At 39.7% G+C, this 23,343-nt stretch overlaps 1 long non-coding RNA gene across 2 annotated transcripts in view; it reads left to right on the top strand.

The window, feature by feature from the left end:
* The window catches only part of LOC120756650 (uncharacterized), a 61,860-nt gene extending 39,959 nt beyond the window's left edge, over nucleotides 1-21,901 (top strand). The window contains exons 2-4 of one of the 2 annotated variants that reach the window (XR_005702195.2): nucleotides 3,157-3,297; nucleotides 14,863-15,002; nucleotides 21,595-21,901. This is a non-coding gene — a long non-coding RNA (uncharacterized LOC120756650). Of the gene's footprint in view, nucleotides 1-3,156; nucleotides 3,298-14,862; nucleotides 15,003-15,740; nucleotides 16,147-21,594 lie in introns of those variants that run through there. The other variant, XR_005702196.2, reaches the window with a different exon arrangement.
* The last annotated feature ends 1,442 nt before the right edge of the window (nucleotides 21,902-23,343 follow it).

Here is a 23,343-nt window from a genome sequence, read left to right as displayed (position 1 = left end):
CCACAACTGTACTTTCCTTTATTCCTCATAACTTCTCCTTACTCTTCTTTCCAGGTGCTGTAAAACCTGAGTAAACAATCTACTTCTCTTCTCATTTCCCAGGCCTCCTTATAAGTGTGTTGCTGTGCTGTACCTGTGTGTACATTCTTCTGTTAATTATCCTCTATAATTACGTCTGACTTGTATATCTATAAATTGTGCTGCTGTTCTCTGGCTTCTGTGATTTACCAATTCCTTTGCACTAGCAAGATATGCAGAATATAATTAAGTTCAGAGTTCATTTGTTCACGCTGGGAAAATGTAGAGAAAAATAGTACTATTATATTTCTTATTGCGTGCTCTACTTTTACAGTATAAGATTGTCTCTCATGATCTTTGTACTTCTGTATTTTACATGTGTCCTTACTGGTATATCTCATCTTGTTGATCCAGACATATTTTGAACCTTGGTTCTGTTACTTCAGCACTGATCTTTCATCATTCTTGAACCTTAAACCTCCTGGGTGCATTATGGCCAATCCAAGCACTCAAGCATCATGAAATAAAAGAAACCAGAAGTATTATCCTTTAATCTGCTCTTATATTGGATTGTCATCTGAGCTACAGATTCAGGTTTTTTAGCCCACAAGTGTAACAGAAAGAAACTTTGCATTAGTTTTAGATAAAAGCTGGCTTGGCCTAGAATCAAATTCCACAGCCAGTGGCTTAGTTATTGAACCCCTGTGATGGACACACCAATAGAGATAATGTAGCAGTGATACATTTCTAGGCAAAAGTCTTTAGAGCATATTCTCTTTGTAGTGGTTAACTGGAAATGGATTGAAATCCTGCCATTGGAAAGTATAGCACTATTTACCCTGCTTACAATTTCAATAATGAAAAGATCGCCTTGTGTAAACTCTAGCAATTACCCTGTATACATATATTTTAAAATAATCCTATTTAGTGTGTGTTGACTCTGAGCAGCATGTAGTCAAGCCTGGATGGTTCAAATTATAGAGTGAAAAGTGTAAATCCCTACTCAGCTGCTATGGCTTAGAAACAACTTATCTGTACTGGAAAGAAAGGGCAGCAAATGAAAATGATTTTATGAGAACACAATGTTTAAGAAATATATTGATCCTTGTAGTCTACTAGACATTCTTTGTTATAAGTTTTTTGGGAAACACAATAACTTTTTAATGAAAAGGAAAGCAAAAAGCTTTGGGGATGTCTGATTAAACAAGAGTTTATTATTCTAAGGAAAAAACCCAGTTCTATCTTCCATATGGATGATGGTTTTCAAATGCAGGCCTGGAGTGACTGTGATTTACCAACAGGAACATGGGAGAGAAATCCTCCTTAAAGGAGAGAGTGGATTGTTTAATTCCTTTGCCATTATACAGACTGATACTCCCTGATATATTGAGGGTTTGGGTTTTTTTTTCCTTTTTTCTCTTATTACTGGATCCTTCTTTATATTTCTCCCCACACGTACCTTGCTCAATTTCTTCCAGGCTGTATCTTTGTAGTGATGGTTGGGACAGTCCACATCAGTGCTGGGGGACAGCTGAGGGCTGGAATGGAATTTAGGTATTTTCTCTCACTGAGAGATTACAGAATTGCCTCTAAAATAAAATGTTTGTGCTATACACAGAGATATTGTCTGTGTCTGGAAAACTTCCTTCAGTGCAAGATCCAGGGAAAGTCAATGTCTCCCATGTTCACCTGAGAGCTGGGTGCCAGCTGCAGGTACCCCACTGCGTGATCGCAAGGTCCCTTGCAAATCCCTATTTCTGCCGTCAGGGAGCTTTGGGGTTTTACCCTCATTTTCTCAGGAAGCAAGGGCTCAAGCACATGATTGAACCGAGAATCTGCGAAAAGGAAAATCATGGGAAATCAGGATTCAGAAATTCTGCTGCTGCAGAAAGTTAGGTTCTTTCTTTCTTTTTTAGTCAGTTGGCTGGAACACAGTGAACTGACAGATCATTATTCAGCCCCTACCTGAACATGCTGAACACCTGATTAGAGATTAGTGGCTATGAGAGTATGGGATGTAGTGATGTCTCTACAATCAAGGAGCAGAATGGCAAGAACAGAGGAACAGATTTTCCAGCAACAGAAGAGAAAGTAACTGCTGAACTTCAGGTTTTGTGAAGAACTGCAGATCATTTTAATCTGCACTCTAATATACTTTAACTGGTCATGAAGAGAGGGTATTTATTTTAGGACTTGCCTCTAATCTCAGTTCTCGGCAACTTTTTTTTTTTTAAAAGGAAGTGGGTTTTCTGAATTTGTAGTTCTTGCTCTTTGAAGGCTTTAGCTCGTGTGTTTCATTTTTCATGATGGAGTAAATGTTGAATGAGAGACTTCTTTATTGTCTTTAGAGCAACAAATAATTTCAAACTATTTTATCCTTTGTTTTGAACTGTGCAGTAATTCAGCACTTGTGGATTTAAGTCAAGTACATGGATTTACTAGCATGTACGAATATTAAGATGTTGTATCTTTCTGTTGTTGCTTAGTTTTCTGGAATGAGACTGATCTGCACCCTCTTCGTGCTGCCTGGTGTTGTGACTTCTCTGCCTTTTATAAGGCTTTTGACCATTTATGTTTGATGTATTGAAGGGCAGATAAAGTATTCAAAGAGGTGTTTATGATACTGCTCCTACAGTACTTCTGTTTTCTTCTTGGCACTGATGTATGATAAATAATAAGGATGTTTTCAAAGTCATGTCTTGAGTCACTTTTAGATATGTAAATTGGAGTAAACAAGAAAGTTACCAAATGTGAATTATATTATGCCTTTTATTTTCAATCTAGTTCAACATAATTTTCTCTAGAATATTTTACAACTTATTTAGGCTAGTTTTTATCAATTCAAAATTTTTTTAATGAGAATATTTGGTTGACCTATAATCCTTATTCTAGATTATAATTTAGAATATTTTTATCTCAGACAAAAAGAACTGTAAATCAGACTTTAGGCCCCAGTTACAGCTTTTGCCTGTATTAAAACTGGAATTTATCTTTGTATTTGGCCCTTCACTATTGTCCTTGGAGATTAGTTTTGGCATGTGGTAAATGTCACTTGGTATTAAGCAAGTAGTGTAAATTCCTTCTGTCTAATTTTCTCAAAAAACCAGAAATTTCTGTCTCTTTTTCCTTCCTTTTCAGAATTCTGTGATTTGGTGCTTGTTCTTCCACACCATTGACCAGAAGGAATGAATAATCTCTATGCACTGAAGTGCAGATCATCTCACCCTGGGGTTTAAGCTGCAGCCGTGCAATCTGCCTGGTGGGGAGGAGTGACAGCAGGTAATTACATTTACTCAGGTGCAAACCACAGACCAAGTTATAGCTCAGTCAGAACTGTTTTCCTGTTCCTTTTTATGGGGGAAGTAGAAAAAGGGAAGGAAGCCATTCCTATCAACTGGCTTGTCTCCTCTTGTCTACTGGCTGTCTGTGCCAGAGTTTCTCCTACTTTTTCCCTCAGCCCACTCTGTTAACTCATGCTTCATAATTCTAGTAATGAAAAGCCAAAAAGCAAAGTATAGAGCTCCTATTTTTTGATCTACTGTGTAAGACCTGTGACATTCCTGTATTGGTTCATTTACTGATAAGAAATGCTCATAAAGAAGGAAACACAAACCACCCCAACCTTTCTCTGTTAACAAGAATAAGGGTGAAGTATTACATGGACAAGATGACTGAATTCACGGTAGGTGCTTGCCAATGTAAAATGTAACAAAATTGCACAATATAGAAGTTTAGAATGAACTTGGTGTAATGCAAAGAGTTCATAAGGTGCAGGAGTATAGTGAATGTGCACTGTGTGTGTGTATTTAAATTCAGCTGCTCCTACCTGCATTAAATTAAGAGTGGCAGCATTAAAATAATTTCCTTGATTGACATCTCGAGTATCTTTCTATTTTTATATTTTCCCTGGAAACAGCTCAAACCTGCAGTTTGATAAGCATTCCTTGATTAAATACTCGCTGCCTGGTTGTCTGCTCTAACATGGGGCTAAGACTGAGCAGAAAGGAGACATGCTCCTGATAAGGGCTTCTTATGTTTGCAACGATTTAATTTGGTTCAAACACGGGAATCAACCAGGCTGAACCAGCCAGTGGAAGCGTATTTGTAAGGACTTGTTTTGGAGTAGTGAGCGGGCTTGGTTGACCCCTTTGTCAGAGTCTCCAGGAAGCAATCTGTCAGGAATGTGCTTCTACAGCACCAGGGCAAACTCCAAGGATGTCCTGCAGAGTGCTGGGGGGTTAGGCTACACTTGCACTCATTACAGCTTGGTACATACTCATTGAATTTATCGGGGCCAGCTCCTCTCTCTATAAGTGGAGCAGTTAAAGACTCAATGAAAATCTCTTTTGTGCCGTGTTATTTAAAGTGTTCCTCCTGCAATAGGCTTAACCAGTGTCAACAGTGTTACAGCTAATTTAATTCTTGGTGCTAGGAATGTGCAAAAGGGAGCTGTGCTACTGGCTTAGAATTCTCATTTAGTCTGGCTCCAAAGAGGTGAAAGAAGATATAAAATTATTGCATTGCTGTAAAAACAGCCACAGAAGCCATACTTGGGGGGGGGGAAAAAAAAAAAAAATTAAGGCAACAATAAACATCACAAATGTGTCAATTTTGAAGAGAACTCTTTTTTTAAGTGTGTCTGCCAAAATTTAGTCCAGATTCTGAAAAACTTATTCAGACTTCTGAGTATGAATTAATTTCAGTAATTCCATTGTCTTAAATATGTACTACATCCTAAAATGAGGTTATGTAAATGATAGCTGATAGACAGTCTTCAACTTCCTGGATGCTTGAGGAACTAGGGAAAGAGGGAAGGAAGTCTGCATCGCCTGTGGAAGAAAATGTTCTGCTGGGTCTGAGCTGTGGCTGGGAAAAAGATGGCAACCTAAATTAGCATGAGTAAGGTAACATCCTGATGGTATGTACTTTTCACGTAAGTTAGCTCTCTGAACTGTAAAAGACCTTTGACTGCAGCTGAATTTTTGCTGAAAAAACCATTTTCCTGCCTGCCCTTATGTTTTACTACTTGCAAGTGGACTTCAGATGGATTTGCCAAGGTTTTTTTCCTTATTTAGATAATTTTAGTATTACATCCTGCTTGTGTGACCAGAAATTAGGCTGAAAACACAACACAATTGCTTGAGTAGCTGGCATATTTGTAAGGGAGACAAAATCCTTTCTGCTAATGATGCTAATTTTTCATGATGTATTTGTCTGCTATATCTGACCAGATAAATTTTTGCTGGCAGTTTTTCACTGAGTAATTTGGAGTAGTACTGCAGCTGAGATAAGACTAGCAAGTGCAATCTGTATGTGAAGACATGTAGGACCATGAAGTTTCTCCAGCATTCTTGGGAATAGTGATGCCTTTTTGTCTATTCTGACAAAGTGGCTGAAGTTCTGTTACTGCTCAAAGAGAACCTTTCCTTCTCTGGTGTCAGCTCTCACAGTACTGGCTCCAAACGAGGCAGTGGCAAGGACGGCTGGAGACTGATGGTAAAATGGAGTTTTATTCATTTTTAGCATTTTTCTTTTTGTGTGGTAACATCTTTAAAATCATCCCACCCTCAAGATGTCTTTTTACACTCTCGATTTCATCTAACCTAAGAGCTACCTATGAGAAAAATCCATTCACCTTCTCTGCTGTCTTACTGCACCTAAATATTTTTGCTCCCAGACTATCAGCTTACACAATTCGACACTTTCAAGTCCACTTTGTTGATAAACCTATCCCCATTATTCTGGAGGTTTAAGTGCATTCTTTGAATTGCCTACAGTTATTTACAAATTTTAATAATATTTGAAAAGCAATGACCCAGGAGCAATTACAATGTAACAGGACAGCAAACTTGCAATGGCACAGTCAATAACTGCACTTTCACGTAGTATGTGATGCATTATGCGAATTAAGGATGTTTTTCAGTTAGTAGGAGTTGCAAAAAGTGATCATTTACCCATCTATTGGAAATGATCAGCTAAATCTCAAAGTAAAACCTACTACTCACTACAAAAGTAGTATTAAATAATGAAGTTGTTTTTAACTTCATTTTGGTTATTCCTTTGGTTAAAGGAGTATTTAATTGTTGTTGGAATAATACTTTTCTAAAAGGATAACAACCTCCTTTCATTCTGCCACAATAGAAACATTTGACTCACTTTTTTATTTATGTCTAGATAAAGTAAATTCACTAGAACATTAAGCTGAAAGACATGATCAGATGATATTAAAATAACCCTTTGTATTTTCTTAAAATGATCGTGTCAAAGAACAAAAGAGCCTTTGCATGACACTAAAAAATTTCAATGTTTTGTAACCATATATTTAAAATGACTGAACCCAGATATTCTTAAGAAAACTAAAGCCTCCTGTTTCTAATTCCCTGAGTACGCTAATGTGAGCGTTTCTTTAATATTTTCCAGAGAATTTCTTTGGAGTTAGAAAACTGGACAACTACCTTTTTAATTCATTTTTTGAAAAATTAATTTAAGTAATTTTAACCAAGTTGACCAAGGTTCTCACATTCCGTATTGATTATGTGCAATATGCACACGCACTTTAATGTGAAACTGTATTTTCACCTAAAATATATCTGTGGCTCTTTCCCAACAGAAGTGGACCACAAGGGGCAGTTGCAAAGCTCATGGCAATTGTTTTTGTCTATGAAATGAGATTCTGCAACCCTTTGTCTACATCCTGCAGGTACAGTGGGTCTGAGAGTGCTCCACATCTGTTAGAATATCCCCCATGTGTGGCAAAGGCAATTTCCAAACTTTGTTGTTGTTGTTGTTTTTTTACCCCCGAGGCCACGGAAAAGATTATTCACAGTCACTCCTGGAGTATAGAATGGCCAAAATGATGTGCAATTAAATGTGAATATTCTATTTTATTCTATTTAATTCTATTCTGTAATAGCAAGCTAGCTTTGGAGATTGGATGTTTTAGACTACATTTAGTCCAGCAGACTGTCAGATGGGAACATGGTACGACAATGGAGGCAATCAGCATAAGTCTACTGGCTTAATATGACTTAAGTCAAATTGAGTTCCATAAAGCCTCGCTTTGTAAAATGTTTTGAGGTTTCATTTAATTACATTTTAAAAATTCAGGTTTACAAGGAGAATAACTGGTATTCAATTCCACTTGGATTACGGTATTTTTCCAGTAACAATTTATAACAATTTATTTGATAGAGGTATTTAGAGTAGGCTTGACTTTGCAACTCTAGTAAAAAATCCAATATTCTCATTACAACTTTTTAAAGAATTTTGTGCTGGGTACATGATTGTTTCTGAACTGCTAATAGACCTGGGGGCCTGACTGGCTGCAACTGCATTAAAATAAACCCAGTTATCTCAGTGAAGGCAAAAGGACAGCCTGAGATGTTGCTGGACAGCACTTCCTTGTGCCTCTTTGTTTCAGTAAATTGAATGACCTAAGCTTTATGCTTTTTTTTATTACTGATTTTGCAATTTTTGGTACATGACAGAGGAAGCAATGTAAGACAGGAGTGCCTTTATTCTCTTGCATTGCACCTTAATATGCATACTTTGTTTGATGTGGAAACTCAGGAGTATTGGCAAAGCCCAGGGTTCGTAGGGTTCTGGAATGTTTCAGTAGTGTTCTTAATTATACTGGTGGTAAATGTATTCCATAAGAACTTCTAATGCAAATTCCTTGTGAAAGAACAAGTACTGGGAGATTTTCTGTGGAATAGGCTTGTTTGTACCAGGTTAGTCATACTGTTTAGAAACAATGATGTATTGTATATTATCAAGGGAAGAAAGATGAAAAGATAATTTAAATTTGTGTTTATTTTTCTGGTTTTTTTTGTTGTTGTTGTTGTTGTTTTTGTTTTAATTTAAAAAAAGGTACGAGAGAATTTTTTTTTTTTACTGCAGTGTAGCAATTTTTACCTGTATTGTATCATGGTTGTTTTTATTTAAGTTAAAGCTGGACAAATTCCTTGACTGTCATCCTGCCTCATATAGGTCAGCTGTGGTATTTTTTCCTTCAAAATTAGATTATTGTTTAATTTACTTGGTAGTTATAGTTTTCAACAGCAGAAATATTTGCTCATATAGTAAATACCAGTCTATTATACCAGTCTATATATCTCAATTATATATTAAACTCATTGGTATTTTGCTCTATACATTTCACCATCAACCATGTTACTAACTATTTTTTGATTATTTGGTAATGCTTTTGGAAGCTGTAACCCAATTTACAAAGTGTGGAAAGCCTCCCTTACTATCTTCCATAGGTAAATGTCAAAACAAAACACCAGTTTAAAAAATTTCACTTACTAAATTTGTCTATATGGCACTTTCACCAAAACTCTTGTCTCAGGGAGTCTAGTGAGGGAAATCAAAGTTGCTGAGGAAGTCAGCAGAAGACCTAACACAGCCACTCCAGGCAGCCAAGTTCAGTTTGGTTTTGTTACAAAGCAGGACAAGGCCACAAATGTTAATTTAGCGAGTGATGAATGTTAGCTCTCAGTTGTGTCTGAAATACCTTGTAATTACAGCTCAGTGAGAGTTCCCTTTTAGGAAAGGACTGCCAGAAACTCCTGGTTTGGTTAGGTGTGAATCAATTAATCTCTTTACTTTTGTGTTCAGAAATAAAAATGAAGGTGGTAGTGTAATGGGTCTCTCTTCACTGTGCTGCTTTGTCATGTTGTAAACCTCTGGTGGTTTTCTAGTGTGTATTTGGGTGTCCATTTAGCACAACGTGGTTCTATTTCATGTGGGTGATATTCTGAAACAGAAAAGAACTATCCTTAGGTTTAATTATCTTTTAGCTTCTGCCATTCTCTCTGATGAAAAAAATCATTAATAGCTGTCTATATTTTAACTTTGCCCAGCTAATATCAGGCAAGCGTTCTCCAGAAGTCTATCTAGTGTTGATCATCAAGTTCCTGACTATAATCACATGAAGGGAAGAATTTGTTTGTCAGTCATGCTAAAATGTGCTTTAATTGTCATTAAGCCTCTACAACAGGGTGATTGTATTTGCATAGTGGGGATGTGACCCACTGGCTCTTTCTGGCATGGTGGAAAGAAAGACAGGGAGAAAATGTCAGCTCCGAGGGGACTGATGACAGTTCTGAAGAATATGCAAACTCTTTTTCTTAGACATTTGGCTGAATTGTGTTGGTATTTTCTAGCACAAAGATGCCCTATAAGAAAGCATTTAATATTATACTGCATATCTAGTCTGGCTACAAAAGTAGAGTACAGCAAATACAGGAAATTATACGTTGATAACATGGTTATACAGCATTGCATGTTCTGCTTATGTTGTGATGGAGTGGAGCAAGCCTTTGCCATGGGATATAAAAATCACTAAGAAATCTACATACTTAAGGAGCTTAGGTACCCCTAGTTTCTCCTTTAGTGAATGACATTTCTCATGTTTCCATGGTAGTTCCCCATGTGAAAATTAAAAATGAATGGCTAAAACATGAATGTAGCCATGTTCCATCGAAAAGAAACAGTTACTGGAAGCAACAACACCTTTATTTCTTCAGTGTCCTAAGCAAACTTCAAAGGCATTTTTTTTCCTAAACTATAGTTTCTAATTCTATTGGAAGAAGCTGCCTTCCATTTTGGGACTATTCCTCAGTCACAGGGTTATTAACACATTGTCTAAACCTTGTGCTGCAGGTGAAGATTAAGACTGTGCCAAATAGGGCCCAGGCAATAAGCCAGCTACTGTCTTTGATACCAGTAAACTCCTAAATCACTCGGCATAAAAGGCACTTAATGCATCCTGGACTTGGTATCCCTTCCTTGCTTACCTGGGAAATCAGTGCAGGACAGCTGCTTTCTTCAGAGGTGGGCCATGTCCTTGTACCCAGATATCATCCAAGGGCAGCAGCAGATTTACAGGGGGAATCATTAGTGGGGAGCTGAGAGTGAAGAGGGAGCTGCCAGGGGAGAAGAGTGAGAAATCAGTGCAGCAAGAATGAGTGTCAGGTATTAGATGGAGCTTTTTGTCAGGCACTATTTGATAGGGAGAAAAATGGCCAAAAGGGAGGTGAATATATGTAAAAAATATGCAGCATCATTCAAAACTCAAGGGCTGAAACAAATGATGAAGTCCCATTTCTTGTTTTATGTAAGCGATCTATTTATCACTGCCTTGTTTGTGTGTGCTAAAATAAATACCAGTATATCATCAGCCACAATAAATGAGGTACCATAACTATGGTTTTGAATATCCTAAATACAAAATTATTGAAGCGAACTTAGCGACTTAATCTTAGGGACTTGTTCATATCAGCTGAAGCTGCCAAAGTAAACATGGCAAAAAAAAAAAAAAAAAAGTGTGTATTTTTGTGATTTATATTGCTCTGAGGCTATATCAAGTGTTTTGATATTCATTCAGTAGCATTTGGCTGTATGATTTCTATGAGTCATATCTCCAAAATTCCATTTATTGAAGGGTTCTGTTTGTTGTTATCAGGCTGTTCTGTGAGAGTTTATCCTATTGCTTCCTAAAGATCAAATTTAAGCATGAAAAGAATTGCTTGCTGTTTCTGGAGGCCTAGGGTTTTATACAAAATTCTTGTAATTTGTTTGCTTTCCGATGTTTAAGCACACCACAACCTGCCTAACAGATGTGCTGAGAATCAAACTGATATAAAAGTAGGAAAATATTTTCTAGGGCTGTGGGAGATGGATAAAATGAAACTTATTTGTCCACTTTTCCTACTGCCTTAAGTTCACTCATAAGCCACCAGACTCAGTGCTTTGAAATTCCCTTTCAATTCACTATAGCAGCATCTTCCAGTTGAGTGTGAATCTCTCTTAAATAACAAGACAGGTACAATTTACTGTGATTTCTCAAAAGATATTACATAAATTAAAAAAAAAAATGCAAAATATGTATTTGGAAAAATAAACACAACTTTGCAGTTTGTTTCCATTATCAGCCAGGAACGTGAAGGTAATGTACAGGAACTTTGAATGTTTTTAGAGTCTTTCACATTTTGGAAACAATCTGATCACACCCACAGAAGCAAGCTGTGGACTAAATATACATAGGCCTTGGGATTAATAATGGCAAGGCTCTGCTACCCCCATCTCCATCAGTACCCCATGCAGGAGCTCTGGATGCACCAGAGCACACTCACCTTGCCTCCAAGAATCACACCTGGCTTCCCTTGCCTTGCTGTTGCCTCCCCTTGCTCACCTACTCCTGCAGAGCTCAGCAGAGAGAGCAGCGTCTAACTCACTGTCATCTGGGGACGCTCCTAAGGAATGGGCACATTGTGTGTGTATACAAAGAGGAAAGGCTCAAGTACATAGATACACATTCCAATGTTTTTATCACTGCCTTACTTGATCCCTTTTTGGTGCATTCCCAAGGTGCAATGGAGCATTCCATGTGTCTCTGATCCTCTGAAGGCTGACCTGAAACAAAAACTGGACAGAGCTAGAGCTAAAGTAGATGTTTATTGAAAGGCCTTTAGAGTACACCTGGGGCAGGACAAGAGCCTGACCAGGGCTACACCCAGGGTGGACTTAAAATGGTCACAAAATGGATGGTGGGTCACGAGCTCTCACACTTTCATAAGTTTTGGTCTATTTGCACATTAGGGTTTAATTGTTCAACTACAGCTTCAGGTTGTGAGGTCCCATCCTTCTTGTTTCTCTCTTTGGTCCACTATTGTTTATGCTTTTAGGCCTGAAAGTTGTCCTTGGTCTTCAGGAGGAAAAGGATTTGTTTTGTCTACCTACTCTGGGAAGGGAGCTGACTAACACTTAATGTGAGGCTCAGAACGACACCCCTAGGCAGCACAGAATCTGGAAAACATGAAAGCTAAAACTTAAGGCATCATCTCCAGCAAACGTGTAGGCCAGTGGGTACTGCTACACAAAACAGCAGTGCCACGCAGTTACAGGCGGAGACTCTGCAAGCAGCGGCCATGAGTGTTTCTGTTCAGTGCGTTGCAGCCCTGGCCGAAGCCCAGCAGCAGTTCTGTGTGTCTGCTTCCCTGGCCTCTGCCTCAGGTGGCTCTGGCTGCGTGCTGCCTGCACCACGCACAGGCCGTCCCTGCCGGTCCTGCGCAGCCATTGCGTTATGGGCTGAGGAAGACATCCAGCAGGAAAAACATGAGCTTTCTCATTTCTGCACAGGGAACAAACTACTGTTCACAAAATGCATACAGCTGCATTTCATGGAGTTTTCAATGCACTGTTGCATGAGATCTGTAGCGTAAGAGCTTGCTTCCAAAGACAGGCAATCTTTTGCACAATTTCTAAATCGTCTTCCGAAATGGCCAGTGATTTTGCAGACTGTTAACATTAACACTTAATGATAGGTCAATAGTCATCTCATCAGTATATTTGCTGAATTTCACTTTGGTGTGCTTTAGAGAGCAATTTACTAATAATTCCAAGTAAATTTTAGCTAGAAAATAATTTGCCCCTATTTGTGTTAACAAAAATAAAAAAGCAAACCACATCACTCTAGTATTACATTGCAAATAATATTACTGCTTCAGAGGGCCTTCTGCTTTTCTTAGTTCCCTTCTTGCTTTTTCTATTAGTTACCTTTCAGCTCCAGCAATAAAAGGTGATGAAGTAATTAGTGCAAATGTATGATAATTATTGTCAGATGAAATAAACATAAAATACAAATGGGTTATAACTAATCAATAATTATGTACTGTGCTCAATCTTCAATATGCAGGGCATGTCTAAATAGCGTCATTATAATGAAAATCAAATTATTGCACAGCTGTGTTGATTATGGAGCACCATTATAACTTTCATCCTCTTCATTTGGTTCCTGCTTAAGTCATGCTTCTGTGCCCACTTCTTAATACTAGAAAATGTCTCTCTTCTGTGCATTGATTTATAGTTAATATTGAGGCATAAAATTTCCTATTATTGTGGCTTTCTCAAGGTCTTTCACAGGTATTATACAGACAGACTGCAAATTCTTTCAGTGCAATAATATGGGAGCATGGAAGCAATATAGAATATTAAAGGCAAACTTAAATGATATATATACCTGTGTTTGTATTTAATCCATGCCTGAAGATATTTTGACCGAAAGTACTGAATGTATTGAAGTTTCATAGGAGTCATCTGCAGCCAGCTCATTCTGAGCTACTCAGATTTAACTTCATGGAATATAGAACCGGTAAAATTATTTCTGACCCTTTCAGTCTCCTGTTCTTGCTTTGGATTGATTCACAGAATGAACCACAGAATGAACTAGGCTGGAAAAGGTCTTTGACATCATCAAGTCCAACCTGTGACCTAACACCTCCTCATCAACTAAACCATGGCACTGACTGCCACATCCAGTCTTTTTTTTTAATATGTCCAGGGACCATGACTCCTCCACCTCCCTTAGCAGACGATTCCATTGTGCAATCACTCCTTCAGTGAAGGATTTTTTTTTTCTGATGTTTAGCCTAAACTTCACTTGGTGCAGCTTAAGACTGTATCCTCTTGTTCTGTCAGTGGTTATTTGGGAGAAAATACTGACCCCCACGTGACTGCAGCCACCTTCCATGAGGCTGTAGAGAGTGATGAGGTCACCTCTGAGTCTCCTTTTCTCCAGGGTAAACAACCCCAGCTCCCTCAGCCGTTCCTCACAGGGTTTGTGTTTCAAGCCCTTCACCTGGATGTGCTCAAGGGTCTCAACGTCCTTCCGAAACTGAGGGGCCCAGAACTGGACACAGCACTCGAGGTGTGGCCTCACCAGTGCCCAGTACAGGGGAAGAATGACCTCCCTGCTCCTGCTGGCCACACCATTCCTGATCCAGGCCAGGATGCCACTGGCCCTCTTGGCCACCTGGGCACGCTGCTGGCTCATGCTCAGCTGCTGTCACCTGTACCCCCAGGTCCCTTTCCTCCTGGGCACTGTCCAGCCACTCTGTCCCCAGCCTGTGGCACTGCAGGGGTTGTTGTGGCCAAAATGCAGGACTTGGCACTAGGACTTGTTAAACTCCATCTTATTGGGTGCTGCCCGTCCATCCAACCATTCCAGGTCTCTCTGCAGAACCCTCCTACCTTCCAGCAGATTGACACACGCTCCCAACTTAGTGTCCTCTGCAAATTTACTAATGAAAGATTCAATACCCTCATCCATGTCATCAATAAAACTATTGAACAGAGCTGGCCCCAGCACAGACCCCTGAGGGACACCACTGGTGCCTGGCCCCAGCTGGATGCAGCACCGCTCACCACCACTCTCTGTGCCCGGCCATCCAGGCAGTTCCTAACCCAGCAAAGGGTGCTCCTGTCCACGCCACGGGCTGCCAGCTTATCCAGGAGTGTCCTGTGGGAGACAGTGCCAAAAGCCTTGCTGAAATCCAGGTAGACAACATCCACAGCCCTTCCTGCATCCACCAGGTGGGTCACCTGGTCATAAAAGGAGTTCTTTTGTTAATTCTGAGAGATCACTAAAAACACCAGTTTGTCTTCCATCCATTGCCTTGGATGTGATAATCCTAACTTCCCCTAAAAATTGTGGCTAAGGTGGCTATTTACCTAATGGGTGATTTTTCATACAACTTAATGAACGAGGACAATTTCCATTCTGTATCTGCTCATAGGCTGCACTGTCTCTCACCAGAATTGAGGAGTAACAATACTAGGAAGCAGCACATTAATAAAGAGCTCTCCACAAGCTTTAGAATTGCTATTGACAAACATTGCTAACACTTTGCAGATACAAAAGTGATTCTTTCACTCTTTTCAAGTGTGAGAAAAAGGAAAACTGAAAGTCAAAATCCTGATTTTTGCTCTTGGGTTAAATGTTTGTAGAGAACTTTCCTGCTTGGCAAATGTTGTAACATAAATTCTGCCTCTTCCCCTTAGCTTTCTCCTGCTGCTTTGCAGTGAATAAAACAGTTGAGGTTGATGTTATTGATCTGGCTCCTCTACAATCAAAATACCCCAGGAGTGTGACTGAGGAAAGCTCCCTGCTGTAAAAGTTGAACATTGAATTTTCTTCCGGGGTAAGTTTTTGTTTCATTTTTAAAAGGTATGCAGTGGGAGCAGGTATAGAGACTGGGAACAGATTAATCTGTGGAGAACTCCAACAACCAAGGCTCCCCATTTTTGCTGCAATATATCCAGTAACTTTTGCCTAGAATTCTCTTGTCCTCTTCTGGCATTTTCATCTAGATTTTGATTGAGACTTTCTGACTTTGTCTTTTCCTTGTTTGATGCTGTGCTCCTGTGGTTGTCTGGAGGCAACCTTCAGTGCAGGTCTGGAGTGAGGCTCCAGCCTCAGCTGTGGATGCTGGGTCAGATGCCTTCAGGAGCCCATGAAAAGCGAGGGGTGTGTCTCGTTTGACCCAAATCCAGCACACAGTTGCTGTGTGACTTCACTGCAGAGCCCTGAGCGGCCAGACTTCCCAGTATCTCCATCTCATTCTCTGTGTCTCAAGGTCTCATTTGTGGCTCCTCACACTTCCATCCCATATCCTTTATCTTGTACTCATTCTCTTCTCTGAGGTGTCAAACAGGTATCAAACATTTTCCCACCAGTCAGAACATTAGAAAAATTCCAGCAAGGATGTGCCTGACTTGATTTAGCACTTCTCTGGTGTTTTGAAAATGAAGGAACCATGTGACTTCAGCAATTAATTGTGTAAATAATTCATTTTACCATAGAATTGCTTATATTACTATTCTATCATGTGTGCCATTATATTAAATGTTGAGAGAAATGATCTGGTGATGTTTTTCAGAAAATAAGAATTTTTATGGATTTAAGACACATCGGTTGAAAACATGGGATGACTGGCAGGCAACAGCTGGCACTGTTAGGAAGGACTCTTTCTCCTGAATGCCAGGAAGAGTCTCTGTGTGAGCATAACCCTGTGCCATGAGCTTTTCTTCCCAAAACAAGGTTCTGAGTATCTTTTCCAATCTCATTTACCAAATCACTGAAGAATTCCCTTTAAGCATTCTTTCAGAATTTGGGCCTTAAATTGTAGTAAGATGCCAGAGTTGTTTTAAGTCCTTACATCTTCACAGAAGCGTTTGCATTTGCCACGTTACATTAGAGACATTATATTGGTCATAGATAAAAACCAAACACACCTCTGGTTAAGGATAAAAACAAGCTATGATGGTTTTGGACAGAAGAATCAGAAGAGGTTAAAGATCAGCATTTATAAATATTTTATTAAACTAAATTCCTGTACTTTAATTTAAGTAGTAATTGTGTTTTTAATCAATTAGACATATATATAACTTTCTCAAATTTATTAATTTTAAGTGTTTGACTAATTTATTCCAAGTAAACCCAGATACACTTAAAGAGAAGTACAAAAACTCACCTTAAATTCAATTATCTTAATTAGTAATAGTTTTACTTAAGAGAGCACAGCAAACCTGTATAAGTTTACAAGAGAGACAAATATCCAACCAGGGATTCTATGATTGTGGAGATTGTGGTTGAAGCATCATTAGGGTTAGAGCTGAGGCTACGTGTATTAGTCTCTATGCCAGGCACCTCTAAATGTTTTTTTGTGCTTAGTATTTGTGTCACATTTACCGTGGAATTCAAAACTGTTCTTGGAGGAATTTAATGTTCAGCTGAACTAAGATATAGATACTCAAGAATGACCAGTGTTTCTTCAAAAAAATTCTTTTTAACTGAAATGGCAACATTTCTTTCTGTTTTCTATGGTTCTGACTGAATTGTACCGCCAGTCAAACATCCATTGGAAACCAGTCTAACAGAACAGGCTGCCCAGGGAAATGGCGGAGTCACCAGCCCTGGAGATATTTAAAATATGTGGAGATGTGGCACTTGGGGCCGTGGGTTAGTGGTGAACTTGGCAGCGCTGGATTAATGATTGGACTTGATGATCTTAAAGATCTTTTCCACCCTAAATTTTTTCTACCAGACTGACTTAGCAACCTGCTGAGTTTTCTGAAGCTACAGCACTGAAACTGCACTGCAATTTGTGCTCCAAGAGGCATCTACTGTGCATTTTTCCTGCCTCATCATACAGGAATGAAAGTGCCCAGTCATCAAGGGCTGCACATTTGGGTTGATTAAGGAACTAGAGGATTGACAGAGTAACACATTTTCTGCAGCCTTATCTTTTAAAGTTCCTTTCCTTTCTTTCTAGGATTCAACAAATCTTCTAGTAAAATGTGTGTTGAACCACAAAAAGGGAAATACAGGATTCTGATTAGCAGAAGCTTCCTTGGGATGCTCACAGTTCCCATCATTATACTGTTTGTAAAGGCATGGATTTGACCATGCAAATGCAAGTAGTAAAGTGAAATAAATGTATCAAGTGACAACCTAGGCTCCTTGAACCTATGAAATAGAGCTTGTAGGACTTATTTTATTTGACTTACAGCTCTTAGCCTTTCTTCTGAGCCCTATACAATAGAAATCAGTTTTGGATCATCAAATTCTTTCCCTTGAAACAGTAGCAAATCTTATAATTTTGCAGGTCCCTTATTTATATGCTCCTTTCCAAAAATGTAAACAACTCCATTTTTAAAGCAGGGAAGATTTTCTTTCTGATACCCCAAGTGGAAGACAGTTCTGGGATTTTTCTCCTCACATCATCAAAAACCTGATTTCAACTCTAAATGTAATGGCCAGTGTACAGCAATTATTTTCATGGCCCAGTATTGTCTCTTAGTTATAGCATATTCTGTCTAAATATGCCTGCACCTTGGTACATTTGTAGACTTCTTCATGTCTCAGCCTCCTTTTACCTAAAGCACCCAAGTTTCATGGGGCTGGTGCTAAACTGACCCCACATGTGGAACAGTTAAGCAAGTTGTACCAAAGTTGAGCACAATAAAACCTGAGAAAATGTATGTATTTTCTTTCCTCCATGATTATTTGCCTGAAAATGTTCTTAGATAATTTCAGGCTTTAACAACAATATACATAAACATTTTATTTTTGAGTGTGTCTCTTTTTTCCTGATTGACAACTCTACTTTTAAGGTGCTCTTTAAGTAGGCCCAGCATATACTTTCCTAAATTTCTTAACATCTTACCTATTCATAGGGCTGTATCTCTTACCCTTTTATGTTTACAGCGCTGTTTTGACATATAATCCATTTTCCTTTTCATGTCTTATTCTTCTTGAGAAATAAGGTCTCTGAAAATGCTCTCCTTCCACCCCTGTGTTTCTCACTCTCCAGTCTTTCCTGGCAGGAGCCCTGGAGGAGCTGGTCTTGTAGCGTGTTCCAAGTGGTATTGTTGCTGACGGAAGGATCTGTTCAGAACTCAGCATTTCATTTCAGCCATTCTCCTATGAATTCATGCTTGTAAAAGCATGGATTTCCTCTGGCTTTCAGGCTGCTATTTTCATATCCTCTCCAGTGCAAACCTAAGGGATGTCATTAAAGCTTTGTCTGAAAGATTAGTTATCCGGCTGCAGAGCTCAAGGCCTGCAGACCACATCCTCAGCCAGGATACGGTGGCATAGCTGTATTGGAAGTCGATGGAGCTGTGACATTTCACATCAGGTGGAAATCTCTCCTGTGAGTTTGAACTGTTGTGTGTCTCTTTTTGACTTGTTAGTATCTCTCATGGAGTGGGAAGCAGACCTACTGGAAGTGGTAACTTTATACTCTGAGTAAGACATTACCCCGTCTGAGTTGGGGTGTTTTGTTAAAGGAAGGGAGGAAGACAAATATGGTCCAAAGTGCTTCTGTTCCCTTAGGAATTCATCCAGTGTACAGATGTGCTGCAATAAGGCTGTTTTGGTCAGGGATGTCAACCACAGAATCACACAGACTTTACCAGGTTGAAAAGAACCTTTGAAATCAAGTCCAACCTATGACCTAACACCTCCTCATCAACTAAACCATGGCACCAAGTGCCATATCCAGTCTTTCTCTAACACATCCAGGGACCATGACTCCTCCACCTCCCTGGGCAGACAATTTCAGTGCCCAATCACTCCTCCAGTAAAGAATTTTTTCCTAATATCTAGACTAAACTTCCCTGAGTGCAACTTAAGACTATGTCCTCTTGCTCTGTCAGTGGCTGTCTGCAAGAAGAGACTGACCCCCAGCTGGTTACAGCCACCCTTCAGCAAGTTGTAGAGAGTGATGAGGTCACCTCTGAGTCTCCTTTTCTCCAGAATAAACAACCCCAGCTCCCTCAGTTGTTCCTCACAGGGTTTGTGTTCCAAGCCGGTCACCAGCCTCGTTGCCTGCTCTGAACATGCTCAAGTGTCTCAACATCCTTCCTAAACTGAGGGACCCAGAACTGGAGACATATTTTATAATTAATAATGATTTTCCCAGGCACAGACTGAGATGACAGTTAAGTTTCTATCTCTAATCCTTTGCATTAATATTGGCTGTGTGAATTTGGCAAGGCTCCTTTTCTTTTAATCCATTTAGTTTTGATATCAGTGTCCGTGTTAATTTGTGTCTAAGAGCATCAGGTGTGGATGTCCTTGGGAATGGGAGAACTCCAGTTTTCTTGTGATGCCTGAATGACCCTCCTTTGATTTCCTAACTTCATCCTCTGTACTGTCTTCTAAAAAATACGTTTACATCTTTCTTCCCTTTGTATGATTGTGCACAGGGCTAAACAGAAAGTCCTGCAGGTTTCTCTGTAGTGCTTCCAGCTCAGGAAATTTGCAAGAGGTGTTTAACTGTGTAATGTTTGTAGATGTTCAGAGCTTGCCAGCCCCCTTGCTGCCCTGTATTGGAGCCAGGGAGAAGAAAATAAGGAAAGTAATTTTCTAGTCACATTTTCTAGTCTTCCCATTTGCTTCCAGCAATGATTAAAAACATTGTTGTACATCTTTTAGTTAAGCTGCTCTGCCTTCACAGTGAAAGGCAAACATATTTATTCATGCAACAAAAAAAAAAGATTGTTCAGAGAACTTACATTTACCAAAAACATTAGGAGTACAACTTAGATTTCTATAGGTCACTGTTGTGGTTTAACACTAGCCAAAAGCCAGGCACTCACAAAAGTAATTTCCTCACCCTATCAGCTGAGCAGAGGATAGGGGGGGAAAAAAATAATGAAAGGCTTACGAATTGAGATGAGGATTGCGAGAAAACATTCTAAGGGCAAAACAGGTTCAAATTTAAAGGTATAAAGTAAATTTATTATTAAAAGAGTCAGAGGAGGATAATGAGAAGTAAATTAAGCCTTTAAAATACCTTTTTTCCTTCCAGCCCCTCCCTCCTTCCCACTGACAGCTCAGGGAGACAACGCATGGTGGTTTGGGTCAGTTCATCACCTGAGATCTTTTTCTGTTCGCTCAGGGAGAGGAGTCTTTTCTCTGCTATGCTGTGGGGTCCCTCCCATGGGCAGTCATCCCAAAGCTGCTGTAGCATGGGTCACATATCTATGGGGTGCAGTCTCTCTTAGGCTGCTCCACTTTGGAAGCCGCCGGCCCTGCCCTTCTGCCGGAGCACGGCTGGCTGCGGGTGGCCGGGCAGGCGGGGCTCGCCGCGGGCCGCCCCGAGATGGCCGCGCTGCATTGCCACGTGCTGCACCGGCGACGGCCCCGGCGGCGGCGCTTCGCCAGCCCTGGAAAAAAATACTGTGCGCGTGCTGGTTTGATTTTCTTCTTAAACCTGTCATCACAGAGGTGTTACCAACCTCTCTAATTGGGCCAGCAGCGTATCCATCTCCAGAGCCATCAGAGATGGGCTCTCTGTCGGACATGGTGGAAGCTTCTAGTAGCTTCTCACAGGAGCTCCCCCTGTGGTGATGCACCCACTACCAAAAAACTAGGCTGTGTCAAATCAACGCAGTCAACTTTTCTAAAGGCAACATAGATCTTGTTACCACTTCATATAATAAATAAGCTTGTGTACGTATATTGGATCTAGAAATATGTCTGGGTAGAAATTCTTAGGTGAGAGAGAGGAAGAGATTTCCTAAACAGAAAATATAATGAAGTAGAACTTCTCAAATATAACTACTTGGCTGCTACTGCCTGGACCAAATAAATCTGTGCCCTAGATCAAGGGAGGAGACAACTGTGCAGACCCATGATCACAGTGTGATCTGACTCACCACAGTGTCAGTGCAGGAGTAATGCTGCACAAAACATTGCTAATGGGGCATAAAGATAAGCATAGAAAAATACAGAAAATTATGCACTTAAAAATTGTGACGTAATTTTTTTTTTTTCTGTGATTTTACTTTGGTGTGTGTATATAAGAAACATACAGTGAAGAAAGTTGAGACCATTTATAACTTCTATTTTGGTATATTTTGACACACTCAGAAATCTACATTAGTTATTCAGGGTGCACATAACACTCAGAATAGGTGACAATAAACCAAGCCAACATACTTTGAAACGGTATAGTAGTTTGCACTCATTCTACCAAGAGGCTTCCTTGACTACATAATGCTCTTCTGCATATAAATAAGATTAGAGCCCTGATTGTCTGGTTTAGCTATCAGGAGTGGGTGTGTGTGTGAAATGTTAGTTGTTCCTTACCACAAAATGTCAGGTTTGATTTTTGAGGTATACCTAAAGCCATCCAGCTTTGATTGCAGGTTTTAATTTTTTTTTTTTTTTTTTTTTTTTTTTTTTTTTTTTTTTTTTTTTTTTTTTTTTTAATATTTAAGTGCTGCGAGAACAACATAGCCTCATGCTGGCATCATCAGGGCAGTTAAAGAGACTTTCACTGAGTTGGTTCTGCCTCCAAGCCCTCCACACACTATGACTTTTTGTGATATCAACAGATGAAAGTGAGCAACTTGGCTGTCCAAGAACCAAAATTATGCTGCTTTAGCCAGTTCAAGTATTCTTGAAAGCATCATCAACACTAGTAGTCTCTTAATTATATCATCAAAGAGGCTATGATTAGAAGAGATTAAGGGAGATTAAGGAGGCATGAGTAAGAAAGCCTCATCAGCAGACATGGGCCATGTGGCTAAGTGATCAAGTCATTGATACATAGGCAGATGTAATTAGTGCAAGAATATATCAAGTGCCAGAAGAGAATCAAGAATTTCTGAGCTTTTCTCTACATGGAATAAGTATATTATGAGAAAAGAAAGAGCAGGTCCTTTAGTCTGTCCTCTGAGTACATTTTTTTCCCTCTACGAAACTCGTGGAGGTGTATTCTTGTTTTGGCCATGAACTTGTAAGGATTAATTTCTAAATAGTATTTCTGATCCTAGGACAGTATAGATATTCAGGACCTTGCATGTAGACTGAATTTGTCATCAGAAAACATACACATCAAAAGAGGTTTAAAAGTAGAGAATATCTTTGAGCAGAACTTTATAAGAGGCCAGTACCTTAATTTAGGAAAACAATTGCTCTACTCAGAATGAACCACTACTGCAAGGCTAGGTGTCAGTCTGTAAGCAGCACTAGTCCAGTAAACTGTGTTTTGAGGAGAACCCTCATGGCTCACTTTCCCTTGTTTCTTGTGCTCTTTGCATTGGCATGAAATAACCAACCTCATATCACGTTGCTTTCTCACATTCCAGTTATGCCTTTCACTTTCCTCCTACAAGGCACCTTTCCTGCGCTATGTCCTTTAGTCTCACATATTTTCCTTGGATGATTCTTCGGTGTTTTTTTCCCTCTGCTGCATAAGATGGCACCATTTAAAAATGCTTGCATGATTGTTCTCAGCCAGTTTCCTCTCGCTGTGAAATGTTTGTGGCTCTGTGTAAGAGCTTTGTTTCTTGGCTGAAGCCATTTGCATAGATGGCTCTGGGAAATGCTGTAGGCCAGTAAAATGTCTGCAGGAGAGGATCTGTTTCTCTTGGAGACAAAAAAGGAGAGGGATCTGGCTGCTTGGAGCTGCCATCTTGTACTCTGCTGTGTGGGTAGGGAAGGTAAGAGGAAATTGGTAGCCACAGTGGAGCTTTTCTTGCAGCAGAAGAGGATTGCTCACAAGGGGCTATACATAATGGGGCTTAGGTGTGCAGGGAGATTAGAAACACAGCAGTGATGTTCTTCCAAAGGAAATCTGCCAAGAGCTTCTTAGTCAGAAGGACTGTGCGTCACAACCCAAAGAAATGATCCAAGATCCATTTCCTTTCAGCACCTGCAAAGCTAAAGCTTTGAGAATTGTTCAGCTCTTTGTGTCAACATATGACCCCAGGTTAGGAGCTCGTGTTGTGTATTGTGCCTTGCTTAGTACGTTTTTCCGCACTGAAGCCTGTTTGTGTTAAGCATGGTTCTGTGGCAGGAGATGTGCTTCACTGCTAACAGATATTTTTGACTGGATTGATGCTAGAAATGGCAAAACGGATTTGTATAATTGATTAACTGGATGGTAATAATGAGTTCTTTTGATACCAGCTATTATAAATTTGAGCAGCTTTAGAATAGATCCTAATACTGTTTGTGAAGTG

This window comes from Hirundo rustica, chromosome 9, assembly GCF_015227805.2.
Source record: "Hirundo rustica isolate bHirRus1 chromosome 9, bHirRus1.pri.v3, whole genome shotgun sequence".
NCBI lineage: Eukaryota > Metazoa > Chordata > Aves > Passeriformes > Hirundinidae > Hirundo > Hirundo rustica.
This window is presented reverse-complemented; position numbering and strand designations above follow the sequence as displayed.